The following is a 14262-nucleotide window of genomic DNA, read 5'->3' as shown; positions in this document are numbered from 1 at the left end:
ATGCTTATTTCTTAATTCTTTTAGTACAGTAAGAAGCCTCACAACACCAGGTTGAAGTCCAACAGGTTTATTTGGAATCACGAGCTTTCGGAGGTGAGTCACCTGATGAAGGAGCAGCGCTCCAAAAGCTCGTGATTCCAAATAAACCTGTTGGACTTTAACCAGGTGTTGTGAGACTTCTTACTGTGCCCACCCCAGTCCAATGCCAGCATCTCCACATCTTAATTCTTTTGTTAAATCTTTTGTTTTTTGCACACTCTTTACTCCCTAGTTTTGCCTTCTGTGTCTCAATTTCCCCTCTAAGTGGATGCTTGCTCCTTACAGTGTTCATCTTTGTCCTTATTTCTGGGTAAATGTAATAACACATGTCAGACAGCAAAGCGGAAAACCTTTCTAATAAAGGCAAAATACTGCAGATGCTGGAAATCTGCAATAAAAACTGAAAATGCTGGACTAACTCAGCAGGCCTGGCAGCATCTATGGAGAGAGAAACAGTTAATATTTAGAACCTATTAGAAGGTCATTTGGATTCAAAACATTCACTCTCTTTCACCCTCCACAGATTTGGCCAGACTTACTGGGTGGGATTTGCTGCATCCGTATAATTCAGACACTTGGAGGTACTGACAGCCTGAGTGCCAATTCTCATTTGATCCAGAGATCCTGTGCAAACCAGGCCCGACCCATTATCAGGCCAGGCATGTTGTAGGAGGAGGCCGGCGCTGGTGACCTAAGGCAATGGCCCCCAGCAATCAATGGGACCAGTGATCTGGCAGGGATCAGGGGATGACCAAGGCTGCGGAGGCCCAAGAAGTCTTTGTGGGACTTGGGAAGCGCAGTCCAGTTCCTCCTAGCATCGATAGAATTCTGAAAACAGTATTAACAAGGCCTGTCCCAGTTAAGTGTTGTCTCCTACCGCAAACCTGTTGGCAGGTTTTGTTTCTATTGTGTCACAATGGGCTTTCATAATGAAAGCAGACCCTAGCCTGCCTGTACAGAGAGCCACAGTCAACTTGAAAGTGGAATAGCATTTATGGATGGCACAGTGGTTAGCACTGCTGCCTCACAACGCCGGGTTCAATTCCAGCCTCGGGTCACTGTGTGTGGAGTTTGCAGATTCTCCCTGCGTCTGCGTGGATTTCCACCGGGTGCTCCGGTTTCCTCCCATAGTCCAAAAATGTGCGGTTTAGGTGGATTGGCCATGATAATTATTTATTTATTATTGTCACATGTATTAGCATAGATTGAATAGTATTATTTCTTGCGCGCTATACAGACAAAACATACCGTTCATAGAGAAGGAAAGGAGAGGGTATAGAATGTTGTTTTACAATCATAGCTAGGGTGTAGAGAAAGATCAACTTAGTGTGAGGGAGGTGTGGTGAACCATCGTTGGTTCACCACTGGGGTTTGTTACTATGTTACTGTTGGGCTAGGGTGTTGTTACTGTGGGGGTTGTACTATGTTGTTGGGTTAGGGTGTTTACCTGTTATAAGAGTTATCATGGCACATTCCAGTGGGGTCCCGCCTCCGGTGGCGAGGTATAAGACCCCCTGCTCCGGCAGGACCCCTTCAGTCTGAACTGGTGTATTCGTGTTAGTAGTTCCATTGTTACTTTATTAAAGCCTTCAATACCGAAGCCTTGGTTCCATGTGCTTATTGACGCGCATCAATTTAATAAAGTAAACAGAAAACTCACAACTGTGCAACAAGAAGAAAAACAGAGAGTATGGAACAGATTCTAAAACCGGATCGTCTGACACTGGACCCACGTGCGGTCGGTGCAGCTAACACATTCGACCATTGGTGGAAGTGCTTTGAGGACTACCTGGCAGCCTCGGTAGCTATCACTACGGACAGTGATAGACTCCAGGTCCTCCACGCAAGGGTAAGCGACACGATTTACCTAGCCATTCGTGCAGCTCCCACTTACCAGGGTGCCGTCGAGCTCCTAAAGAAAAGATACACTATGCCACCCAACGAGATACATGCTCGTTACCTCCTCGCTACACGACGTCGGCAGTCGGGCGAAACCATGGAGGATTATGCCAATGAGCTCCTGCAGCTTGCCAGGGGTTGCGACTGTAAGGACGTCTCCGCCGAACAGTATATGTACGACCTCGCCCGAGACGCGTTCGTAGCAGGGGTAGGGTCCTCGTACATCAGGCTTAAATTGCTAGAAAAGGGGAAACTCAACTTGACCCAGGCAATGGAGATGGCCGTGAGGTTGGAGGCGGCGTCAAAGAGCTTGGCGCTGTACCCCGAGGACCACGTGCAGTCAACGTGGTTGGAGCAAGCTCTGCTCCCTCCTCGCCCCGCGAACCCGCGCTCCCAGATCGATTCGACGACGGCGGCAGCTCCAGGTGGCCAGCGATGCTATTTTTGTGGTGGGGCCAAGCATCCACGGCAACAGTGTCCGGCAAGAACGGCAATCTGCAGCCAGTGCGGTAAAAAAGGCCACTATGGCAAAGTCTGCAGGTCCAAACCTAAAAACGGCAGTGTAGCTTGGTCTAAGTCTAAAAACGGCAGTGCAGCTTGTAACCCTCCAGAACGGAGACAATCTCCTTCGGCATCGCAGTACCCACGAGGTCCGACCACGTGCGAATCCAGGATGGCGCCATTGTGGCTGACGGAGGAGGAGGAAGACCACCAGGAGTCGCTGCGCTTGGCGCCCTCGCCCACATGCGATTCATGGGGCGGCCATCATGGTCCACGACGACAAGTGCGACCAGCAGGGGTCCTCAGCATCCACATCGGCAGCATGCAGCAGCGACAAGCAGGGGTCCTCAGCATCCACATCGGCAGCATGCAGTGGCGCCCAGGGGCCAACGGTGGCGTCGATCTCCCTGGATCAGACCAGGCATTACAGACTCGAACATTCTATGATGGAGGTAAAGGTTAGTGGCAGAACTGTGAATTGTCTGTTTGACAGTGGGAGCACCGAAAGTTTCATACACCCTGAAACTGCTAAAAGGTGTGGACTCCGGGTTCTCCCTGCCAAGCAGACAATTTCCATGGCATCACGGTCCCGGTCTGTACCGATCCAAGGACGATGTATGGTAACTCTTGAGGTACAGGGCACAATTTACGAGCAATACAGGCTCCTTGTGTTACCTCACCTTTGCGCGCCAATTCTCCTCGGACTAAACTTTATGGCCCACATGAGGAGTGTGATCCTACAGTACGGTGGGCCACTCCCTTCACTGGCAGTAGGGAATCAGCCGCAGCCTCCAAATTGCCCAAAGTGCCCCGCATGTAATCTATCCACCCTGAAAATTACTACACCATCCCTTTTTAAAAATCTGGTTCCTGGCTGCAAGCCCATCGTTACTAAAAGTAGGCGTTACAGCGCTGAGGACCGGATCTTTATTAGATCTGAGGTTCAGCGGCTCCTCAAGGAAGGGATCATACAGGCCAGTGCTAGTCCGTGGAGAGCGCAGGTCGTGGTAGTCAAAAGCGGGAACAAACCTCGGATGGTCATCGACTATAGTCAGACCATTAATCGTTATACGCAGCTGGATGCGTATCCTCTCCCGCGCATTTCTGATATGGTCAATCAGATTGCGCAGTACCGAGTGTTTTCTACCATAGACCTTAAGTCCGCCTACCATCAACTCCCCATCCGCCCAGAGGACCGACAATATACGGCTTTTGAGGCGGGTGGTCGTCTATACCAATTCCTCAGGGTTCCATTTGGTGTCACCAATGGGGTCTCGGTCTTCCAGCGTGCTATGGACCGAATGGTGGACCAGAACGGGTTGCGGGCTACCTTCCCGTACCTGGATAACGTCACCATCTGCGGCCATGACCAGCAGGACCACGACACGAATCTCCAACACTTTCTGCGCACTGCATCTCGCCTGAATCTGACCTATAACAGGGAGAAGTGCGTATTCCGTACGCGTAGGTTAGCCATCCTCGGATACGTGGTGGAAAACGGGGTCATTGGCCCTGATCCAGACCGTATGCGCCCACTCACTGAACTTCCCTTGCCCGCTAGCACGAAAGCACTGAGGAGATGCCTCGGGTTTTTTTCGTATTATGCACAGTGGGTCCCCAACTACGCGGACAAAGCTCGTCCGCTCATTAAGTCCACGACTTTTCCACTTACGCCGGAGGCCCAATTGGCCTTCAAGGTTTTGAAGAGTGACATCTCGAAAGCCACGATGCACGCGGTGGATGAATCCATCCCTTTCCAGGTGGAGAGTGATGCATCTGACTTCGCCCTAGCCGCCACACTAAACCAGGCAGGCAGGCCCGTCGCGTTCTTTTCCCGCACCCTTCAAGGCCCAGAAATTCGGCACTCAGCGGTGGAGAAGGAGGCTCAGGCCATTGTGGAGGCAGTCAGACACTGGCGCCATTACCTGGCAGGGAAGCGGTTCACCCTGATCACGGATCAACGATCCGTGGCGTTTATGTTCAGTAACACGCAGAGGGGCAAGATCAAGAACGATAAGATCTTGCGGTGGAGAATTGAGCTCTCCACCTATAATTACGATATTATGTATCGTCCAGGGAAGCTCAATGAGCCCTCGGATGCCCTCTCACGCGGAACATGCGCCATCATGCAGGAGGACCGCTTGAAGGCTCTCCACAATGATCTGTGTCATCCTGGAGTCACCAGACTCTACCACTTCGTCAAAGCCCGCAACCTGCCTTACTCGGTGGAGGATGTCAGGTCAGTGACTAGAAGCTGTCGGATTTGCGCAGAATGCAAACCACACTTTTATCGACCAGACCGGGCACAATTGGTCAAGGCCACTCGCCCTTTTGAGAGGCTGAGTGTGGATTTTAAGGGCCCCCTTCCCTCAACGGACCGGAATGTCTATTTTCTCAACATAATAGACGAGTATTCCCGGTTTCCGTTTGTTTTCCCCTGTGCGGACACGTCAACTGCCACCGTCATCAAGATTTTCAGTGAACTTTTTACCCTGTTCGGGTACCCCTGCTACATTCATAGCGACAGGGGCTCGTCGTTCATGAACAACGACTTGAGGCAATTCCTGCTCTCATTCGGGATTGCCTCTAGTAGAACCACGAGCTACAACCCTAGGGGTAACGGACAGGTGGAAAGGGAGAATGCTACAGTCTGGAAGGCTGTCCTACTGGCACTGAAATCCAGGGGCCTTCCAGTCTCCCGTTGGCAGGAGGTCCTTCCAAATGCGCTCCATTCTATCCGCTCCCTCCTGTGTACGGCAACCAATGCTACTCCCCACGAGAGGATGTTCTCATTCCCTCGGAAGTCGTCCTCGGGGACCTCATTGCCAGCCTGGTTGACGTACCCAGGACCCGTCCTTCTGCGGCGCCATGTGAGGGCTCGCAAGTCCGACCCCTTGGTCGAACTGGTCCAACTCCTCCACGCCAACCCTCAGTATGCCTATGTGGCATATCCTGACGGGCGAGAGGACACCGTCTCCATTAGAGACCTGGTGCCCGCAGGGGACGTAGCAACTCCTGTCGCTCCTATTCCCCCAGTCACGAATCCACTACTCCTCATTACTTCCCCAGATGTGGCACGGTCAGCACCGGGACCAGTGCATAACACTTTTACTCCCATGTACAGCTTGCCTGAGACTCGGAGATCGGTGCCACCATCATCATCACCACCACCACTACCACCAAACGTTCCAGGATCCCCTGCACCATCGCCTCACCAGGGCCGGCCGGCCCGGGAGTCCTTGAGGGGACAGCCAGACGTTGCTTTGGAAAGAGCGCCACCACAAGCACCTGCTCCGGTTTCGCAACCGGTGTTGAGGAGATCGGCACCTGCTCCGGTTTCGCAACCGGTGTTGAGGAGATCGGCACCTGCCCCGGTTTCGCAACCGGTGTTGAGGAGATCGCAGCGTCGGTGCGGTCCTCCAGACCGTCTGGACTTGTGAATCCTGTGATTTTTCTGTTATTGTCTGTTTATATGACCTGTTTTTCGTCCACCCCGCCACCTTTTGTTCTTAAAGGAGGGGTGAATGTGGTGAACCATCGTTGGTTCACCACTGGGGTTTGTTACTATGTTACTGTTGGGCTAGGGTGTTGTTACTGTGGGGGTTGTACTATGTTGTTGGGTTAGGGTGTTTACCTGTTATAAGAGTTATCATGGCACATTCCAGTGGGGTCCCGCCTCCGGTGGCGAGGTATAAGACCCCCTGCTCCGGCAGGACCCCTTCAGTCTGAACTGGTGTATTCGTGTTAGTAGTTCCATTGTTACTTTATTAAAGCCTTCAATACCGAAGCCTTGGTTCCATGTGCTTATTGACGCGCATCAGGAGGTCCATTCAAAAGTCTGATGGCAGCAGGGAAGAAGCTGTTCTTGAGTCGGTTGCTACGTGACCTCAGATTTTTGTATCTTTTTCCCGATGGAAGAAGGTGGAAGAGAGTGTGTCTGGTGTGTGTGGGGTCCTTGATTATGCAGGCTGCTTTTCCGAGGCAGCGGGAAGAGTAGACAGTGTCAATGGATGGGGAACTGGTTTTTGCCCCTTAGTGTCAGGGGGATTAGTGGGATAAATGCAGAGGATTATGATTCAGTGCAAGCTTGATGGGCCAAATGGCCTCCCCCTGCATTGTGGGGAGTCCATGATTTGGTGCGAATGGTGCAATCTCAGCCCGGCAAGTTGACTCAGCCATTTTATACCCCCTGGCATGCACCGTTCTCACTCGGCTAGCGCATGTGAATAGCAGCTCCTATTTCCCACTCCGAGGACTTCCACCCACCCAGGAGGGCTAAACTGAAAAGAACCAAAAGGTAGGAAGTTCAAAAAGAGATAGAAGGAAAGGCTAACTGGGTCACCTTGGGCCATTATGAAGTTACTCATCCTCAACCAGGAGAAACAAGATAAATCTTCCATCATAAAACCAAAAGTTATTCTTTTCTGCTGTGTGATATCTCAAGGAAAACAGAACTAACAAGTTTAGGAACATGGGTTACTTAAAGGGTGACAAACACACTGTGATTTTTCTTTGTTAGCTTAAACTCACCAAAATCTCATTTGCAAGCCCACAGTGTTTGTTATAGTTCACCACTTCAACCCTGCACAATTAATTATCTTTTCCTTTTGTGTAATTCATGTAAATGATCAGATACTCAGCTTGGCTATTGTTGACCCTGTTGCTGTCTCATTTGCTGAGGTGTAGTTGGGAACGTTCTGTTTCTTCCTCTTAATGAGATTTCACTTTTGTGTGAAAATCATTTTCATCTTCTAATTACGTACATACATCTCAAAATAATTTGTCGTGTACAATGCAGTTCTGTAAACCTAATTCTTTTTGAGTTTTGATGGAAATAAACCTTTGAAAAAAAAATGCCAGCACATTCATTATCTCAATGTTTTCAACTGGTTGGCTATCTGTAATTGCAGTTTGTATGTGAAGTAAAGTCAGTGTTGTAACATCGAAGAGGTAGCAGTCCATATACATACAGATAGGCCCCACAAACAGCACTGAGATGCATGGTCAGATACTCTGTTTTTAGTGATGTTCATTGTACGCAACCTGTCAGATTTGAAAGGTTGGACCTGTGCAGCTAAATTTCGGAACAAGGGTGAGATTTAGCATATTCACCTTCTCTGTTTAGTCCTCCAAGAACGAAGGACTGCATGAAAGATAAGAGTACACTCACATTTTATCCCAGGGCAGAAATGACGATTATAAGGGGACACAAGTTCAAGGTAAAGGGGGGGGAAGGTTCAGTGGAGATGTGCGGGTGAAGTTTTTTTGCACAGAGGGTGGAAGGGGCCTGGAATGCACTGCCAAGTGAAGTGGTTGAGGCAGACATGTTAGCGACATTTAAGACTTATCTGGATAGACACAAGAACAGGCGGGGAACAGAAGGATGCAGGCGATTGGTCCAGATAGGACAATGTGATTGGCGCAGGTTTGGTGGGCCGAAGGGCCTGTTCCTGTGCTGTACTGTTCTTTGTTTAATTTGTACAAAATTATTGACAAAGGCAATTAAGATTTGCAAAGGTGTGCAGCCAGAATCCTTTGGGAAAGGAAGTTGAGATGGCTCACTCTTATTTGGCTGTGTCATTTGTTTCATTCCTTCATGGGAGGTGAGGGTTGCTGGCTGGGCCAGCATTTGTTGTTCTTTCCTATTTATCCTTGAAGGTGGTGGTGAGCTGCCTTCAGAATCCTAGAATCCCGATAGTGCAGAGGGAGGCCATTTGGCCCATCGCATCTACCGACTGTGTATCTTACCCAGGCCCCCTCCCCCACCCTGTTTCCGTAGCCCCACACATTCACCATGGCTAATCCATCTAACCTGCACATCTTTGGACTGCTGCAGTCCATGTGGTGTGCGTACACCCACAGTGCTGTTGGGAAGATAGTTATTCGAACCATGCTAATCATGAGAATATTACAGGACTTCTTTGCTCACCAGCCTGTGATTTTCTGTCCAATCACTTTATTAAGGGGAAAATTGTAGGTCAGATCCCAGAAGTGAAAACCCCAGTCTGTCTGTCAATTCGTCGGGGTAAGAGGTGGCACCTGATGTTAACTGTACCCCATCTGCACATGCACACAGTCCAGAGTGCACTGAGGATGGGGATCCAAAAGCAAAAAGCTTTTATACTACAACTGGCTGAGACAGAAGCAGATTATGCCACAGTGGCCATGATCTATACTCCATACTCCATATTTGCACATTAAATAATGTGTACAGATATGTTCTTCATGTGTATGCATTTGCTTTTTATCCATACAAGGAAAGAGGATGAGTGGTCATAGGGAAGTGGTGAACAAAAGTGAAGGCAATTAATTTGTTATAATGGCTGGAGAGATGGCGAGAGTTAAAAATCCCACCCATTTTGATTTTTGACATTAACAGACTGGCAGCTATATGTGGTGTGCTTTTGGGTGTAATTCTGTCCCCGACCAATCAGATCAGACATTTCATCGCATCATATTTCATCTGGGACAAAGCAGTCCACTTGATTGGCATCCCTTCCACCAACATTCACTTCCCCCCTCCCCACCACTGACACATAATAGCAACAGTGTGTACCATTGACAAGATGCACTGCGGGAACTCACCAAGGCTCCTTAGACAGCACCTTGCAAACTCACTACCACTCCCATCTTGAAGGACAAGAGGCAGCAGGTACATGGGAACATCATCAGCCGGAAGTTCCCTCCAAGCCACTGACCATCCCGATTTGGAAACATAGCACTGTCCTTCACGGTGGCTGGGTCAAAGTCCTAGAACTCCCTCCTATCAGCACTGTGGGTGCACCTACACCACATGGACTGCAGCGGTTCAAGAAGGCAACTCACCACCACCTTCAATGGCAATTAGGGATTGGCAATGAATGCTGGCCCAGCCAGTGAAGCCCACACCCTTTGAATTATGTATTTTTAAATGCATCAAATGTGGGAATATATATATATATAATGTGGGCTTCCATTTTTCTTTGTAACTGGATCATTCACCACTTTCATAGAATAGAATAAGTATAGAGTCTGTACAGTGCAGAAGGAGACCATTCGGCCCATTGAGCAAGCACCGACAACAATCCCACCCAGGCCCGACCCCCATGTATTTATGCTACTAACCCCCCTGACATTGAGGGACAATTTGGCATGGCCAGTCAACCTAACCTGTATATCTTTGGACTGTGAGAGGAAACTGGAGCACCCGGAGAAAACCCACACACACGCGGGGAGAGTGTGCAAACTCTGCACAGACAGTGACCCGAGGCCAGAATTGAACCTGGGTCCCTGGTGCTGTGAGGCAGCAGTGCTAACCACTGTGCTACCAGGCCGCCCCACTTTGTTCATGTCTGTCAGCTGATATAACAGCCGAGCCAATGATTTGTGGTATATGAAAAGAAGAGGAATGACAGTGGAATCTCAGAGACATGAGGCAATACAAGGAAAGCTACACTCGTACGTGATCAATGACATAAAAATCCTTATCTTTTGTCATTTATTTTATCAAAAGTCATTCTTTGAAGCAGGATGTAAAAAGCAAGAATTAACAGAATATTTTGTCAATTATACAAAAAGCATAATTACATGATAATGCAAGTGCTAATCTCTATTAAGAAGGATAATTGGATGATTGAAAACTGTTACACTTATTGCTTATAATGACCTTAAATTATGAATATCCAATTAGTAAAACAAATTATACTGGAAGTAATCATCATATTACAAAGATGAATGGAAGTCAAACTGATGTGCACCACAGAAGTATGTATCAAGGCAGCATTCTTTCATTGCAAGTCTTTCGAATTGGAGTATTGAGTGATGTTGGCTACAATCGCAGGTAGGTGAAGCAGAGCTCCACATTGCAGTATCAAATTGATTGATGTGTCAGACTTTCATCCCCAACTTGGGCAAGTCACGAAACATTTACGTGATTGGACGCTTAAGTGTTCCATGGTGTTTTGTAACTCTAGAACAGTCATCATGAAGCCAGAGCAGTTTGAGATTACTTCATAAAATGGTCTCAATCCAATTGCCAAAATTCGATTGCTGTCTTGGATCAGTAGCTTGAAGCCATGTCTGCACAGTCACAGTTATTGGATTCCGACCAGCTCACGAGGGCAAAGGCTTTTCGTGTTGCTGATATTTCAGTCCCAGCCGAGTCCTCTAATCTCAACATGGACCAGAAATCAAACTTGTGATCAGTATAGTCTGCGCAGACCAGTTTCCTGTTAGGCAGCCTGCGCCCGCTAATTAACCCATCGGGAGCACAAAGACCACCTTCTCTGCAGTGTCAGCGCTATGCAGGGATTCCACTGACAGCAGATAATGACTAGTTATAGAAGCTAATGAACAAGTCCTCTGAATCTTAGATACCGACCCATAAAAAAATAGTTTGTGCTTAAAGCAGCAGCTTTTTGAGAGTGGGTCAATGCAACAACAGTGATTCTGGTAACACTAGCTTTCAGGAAAGAAAAGTCTATATTAATGATCTACAATGCTGGGATTGGCAGCATCCTTTTATCACACTATAGTCATGCTCTTTGGGTTAATTATAGCCATGTTCTTTCGGTTAGAGAAGCATAGAACTGGCATAATACCATAATTGTCACCCCATTATATTGCCTGGACATGAGCTTCTAAAATGATTGCTTCACAATAAACAGAAGTTATATCTGTTAACTTCCCCATCACTAACCAATTCAGGCAATGCTACAGTGCAGAAGGAGGCCACTCGGCCCATCGAGTCCGGACCAACCACAATCCCAGCCAGGACCCCTCCCCACAACCCCATGCATTTATCCTAGCTAGTCACCCTGACACCAAGGGGCAATTTAGCATGGCCAATCCACCTAACCTGCACATCTTTGGAGTGTGGGAGGAAAGCAGAGCACCCGGGGGAAACCCACGCCAACATGGGGAGAATGAGCAAACTCCACACAGACAGTGACCAAGCCGGGAATCGAACCCGGGTCTCTGGCGCTGTGAGGCAGCAGTGCTAACCACTGTGCTGCCCCAATTAAAGTTTTTTTGCCATTTAAAAACAAATCTTTCATGGGATGTAGGCTTCTCTGGCTACGCCAGCATTTATTGTCCATCCCTAATTGTCCTTAGGATGGTGGTGGTGTGCTGCCTTCTCAAACAGTGGCAGTCCATGTGGTGTAGGCATACCCACAGTGCTGTTAGGGAGGGAGTTCCAGGATTTTGACCCGGTGACAGTGAAGGAACAGAGATATATTTCCAAAGCAGGATGGTGAGTGGCTTGGAGGGGAGCTTCCAGGTGGTTGTGTTCCCATGCATCTGCTGCCCTTGTCCTTCCCAATGTTAGTGGTGATGGGCTTGGAAAGTGCTACCTAAGGAGTTTTGATGATTTGCTGTGTAAATATTAAGGTTGAGAAGTGCTTCACTTTTCTTTTGCTGACATTACTTGCTTGTAAAATACACTTTTGGTTAACCTGACTTTTTTTTTAGTTATGATTAAATAAAATCCATGACATGATGATGGATTACAGAATGTGTTGGAATCAATTTTTATATTTTCAAGTTGGGTTTGGTATGGGCTGCCAGAAATGGATGCCATTCTGTGGTAGATGATTCTCCCTGTCCAATGCAGATTGCAATGCAGTATGAAATGTGCCTTAAAACGCCAAAATCAATGGTAAGTTTCCAAGAGAGATTCTGCTTAAAGTTTACTGTTTAATCAATACAAAAATGCCAATAATTTGGACCAAACAGTGACAGCAGATGCCGGTGATAAATGGCTGCCTTAACATAAAGGGGCAAATTGATTACTCTATTCTCCACAGCCACTTATTCATTACCTCTAAAGCTATTCATTACCTGCTGTCAAAGAAATCTATCATAATCCACCACTACATAGATGATAGCTATTGTTCCCCAGTGGTCTAAATTGATGAGCATAGAGTGTCTATTTGGGAGCTGTGCAGACGAGGATGGTTCCACCTCTGGTCCTCGGTCCATGGTGGGATCAATGGGCTTAGCTGGGTCAAGAAAAAGGCCACCAAACTTGGTCCCCTGTCAGTTGTGATCCAGTGACTCTTATTATTTGTTCATGGGATGTGAGCGTCGCTGGCTGGCCAGCATTTATTGTCGCACCCCAAGTTGCCCTTGTTCAGAGGCCGTTTAAGAGTGAACCATATTGCAGTCAGTCTGGAGTCACATGTAGGCCAAACCAGGTAAGCATGGCAGATTTCCTTCCCCAGACATTAGTGAACCAGATAGGTTTTTACAACAATCGGCAATGTTTTCATGGTTAGATTTGTAATTCTAGATTTTCCTCACTGGAAAGAATTTGTGTGTGGATGCACAATGGTTTTAACATCTGTGATGCCTTCTGCAGTGAAATAGGCAGTCTACCCTCACGCTAAAACAGTGACCACATTGGTGTGACTGGCTGGAGCCTGTGCAATGAAAACCAAGCATGAGCCAACTCTCTTTAGCTGTGAGACAGAAAGGTTGAATGGAAAAAAGATGTCCAATGTCATATTGGCTCAGGCAGATTTTAAATGTTCCTAACAGTGACCATAAACAGTCATTTACCTATGTGAATGAGAAGCCTAATGCCTGTCTAAGTACTTCTGCTTAAAGTTGCTCTATTTCCATCGGTTCCATCTGTAGAAGAGACATGAAGGCTGCTAACTGAAAGGTAAGTATTTTTCTTCCGTTGACTCCATAGCCTGATTGCAAGACGCTGCAGCAGTGTAGCCAATCTTCTTTGGTATAGGAGAACTGCAGAGTTGACCAGTTTGGGTCTCTTTCAAAACTCTTTCCCCACTCGCTCCTATTTTGTTTCCTGGATGGATCTTCGAACTCAAGACAATGGCATCCAACTTTGTCATCCTGGCTGAGCTGACCTTCAAAAAATGAGGAATGTTTCTTCTTTTGCTAACATTACTTATTTGTGAAATACACTCTGAGTTAATCTTTTGCATTTATTTAAGACATGATTGAGGAAAAACCTGTACCAGGTTCATCACCTGAAACATTTTCCACCTCTCCTGACATGATAGAAAGTTGTCTGGCTGTTTCCTAACCACAAGGAACAAGAATCACATTTAGAAAATTAGTGGTGCATTTTATTTATCAGCAATGGCATCAAGTAAACCCCTAGCCACCATATCAGCCATGATTGAATGGCCGAGCAGACTCAATGGGCCGAGTGGCCTAATTCTGCTCCTATGTCTTATGGTCTTATAACTAGAATACAAAAGCAGGGACATACTGCTGCAGCTTCATAAGGTTCTGGTCAGACCACATTTGGAATATTGTGAGCAATTTTGGGCCCCATATCTAAGGAAAGATGTACTGGTCTTGGAGAGGGTCCAGAGGAGGTTCACGAGAGTGATCCCGGGAATGAAAAGCTTGACATATGAGCGTTTGAGGACTCCGGATCAATACTCGATGGAGTTTAAAAATTTGAGGGGGGAGGGAATCTCATTGAAACTTACAGAATAATAAAAGGCCTGCATAGAGTAGATGTGGGGAAGATGTTCCCATTAGTAGGAGAGACTAGGATCCGAAGGCACAGCCTCAGCGTAAAGGGACGACCCTTTCGAACCAAGATGAGGAAGAATTTCTTCAGCGAAGGGGTGCTGAATTCATTGCCTAAGATGATAACAGTGGGGTGCATAGCAATGATGGGCACACTGAAATTTCAATGCCCTGTGGTAAGAAATGATAGGATATGATTCCTTCATTTAAGCTGCTCCTTGGCCTCTGTCATGCCATTTAGAGCTGTTGGAATTCAGCACTAAGCACCATAGTTGGTGCAAAGAATACTTGAGACAGCTTAATTGGTATTAGCGTAAGAGTGCACTTTCCAGA

General features: G+C 47.4%; 1 protein-coding gene across 3 annotated transcripts in view; it reads left to right on the top strand.

The window, feature by feature from the left end:
- astn2 (astrotactin 2) overlaps positions 1 to 14262 on the top strand; it is a 1763595-nt gene that overhangs the window by 847019 nt on the left and 902314 nt on the right. The gene's annotated exons all lie outside the window — the stretch shown is intronic.

The sequence above is a fragment of the Mustelus asterias genome, chromosome 13, assembly GCF_964213995.1.
Source record: "Mustelus asterias chromosome 13, sMusAst1.hap1.1, whole genome shotgun sequence".
NCBI lineage: Eukaryota > Metazoa > Chordata > Chondrichthyes > Carcharhiniformes > Triakidae > Mustelus > Mustelus asterias.
Note: the sequence above shows the minus strand (reverse complement) of the source record. Positions and strands in the feature narration are given on the sequence as shown.